The sequence below is a fragment of the Orycteropus afer genome, unplaced genomic scaffold (assembly GCF_000298275.1).
Source record: "Orycteropus afer afer isolate SDZICR_OR568_19922 unplaced genomic scaffold, OryAfe1.0 scaffold00318, whole genome shotgun sequence".
Taxonomy (NCBI): Eukaryota; Metazoa; Chordata; class Mammalia; order Tubulidentata; family Orycteropodidae; genus Orycteropus; species Orycteropus afer.
Window position 1 is genome coordinate 86,948 of NW_006921905.1, and position 1,189 is coordinate 88,136.

Here is a 1,189-nt window from a genome sequence, read left to right on the forward strand (position 1 = left end):
ATGAAAAAAGATAACAGAGAGCCAGATGAGGAAAGACAAAGAGCATGTAATTAGAATTATCTCAGATACACAGCTGGCATTGCAGCACAGGGGGAAACCTTCAACTCTGGAGTCACACGAACATAGGTTCAAATTCCAGTTCTTACCTTTCTTCCTGAGCTTTATTGTTATCATGAGCAAAATAATGCTTTCTCAGAAAATCAATGACTATTTTATTTAAACTCAGATAATCCAATTATCATGCATTTTACAGTACAAGATTCTGTGTAGAATTCAGTTATTGTTAGTAGATAGTACCGGAAAGAGCACAGGCTTTGGTGTTCAAAAAAACTGGTTGGCATCAAGTCTTGGCACTGCCACGTATGAGTTTAATTACTTTAGTTGCCATACTTAACCCCCGTAAGCCTCAATTTATCTATAGTGGAGACAGTAATTTGAACCTTGTGAGGCTACACCTTAACATATGTTCTATGACAGCACATTTGTTGTTTCTGTATTATTCACTGTCATATCCTCAGGGCTGAATGTTTGACACATGATAGATGCTCAGTAAGTATTTATGGAGCTAGGAAATTAGGAAGTTACTTGAAACAATGCATGTGACATATCTAACTCAATACCTGGAATGTGCTAAGAATTATTATTTAATTTATAATGTAAAGAGTTAAAAGAAATAAACAAAACAAAACAAAAAGCCTTTCAAGAACTGTCTGCCTTGGAAATACGCATTTCCTCTGCAACCTCTGTAGGTCTAGATTTACATTTACCATACAAATAATTCACTAGATTTTAAAAATGTAACTAAAATGGAAGGAAGGTTGGGCGATCTACTTCCTTAGTGATACCACCTTGGAAACCCAAGGAGGGGTTGCTATGAGTCGGATATGATTTGATGGGAGTGCGTTTGGTTTGGTTTGGTTAAAATGGAAAAAGCCTGAAGAACCTCTTCAGGGAGTGATTACAGAGTAGATCCTGACTTAGTTCAGTCCAGGACATTTCCAGTCACTGACTGACACCTAGGAAGGTAAATAGCCCCTTCCTTCTCCCTCACCCTCTTCCTCATTATAAACCAGCTCTATCTACCACAGAGCTCTGGTAGCATAGTGGCTAAGGCACTTGACTGCTAACCAGAGGCTGGCGGTTCAAACCCACCAGCCACTCCTCGGAAGGAAGGTTGGGCAATCCTACT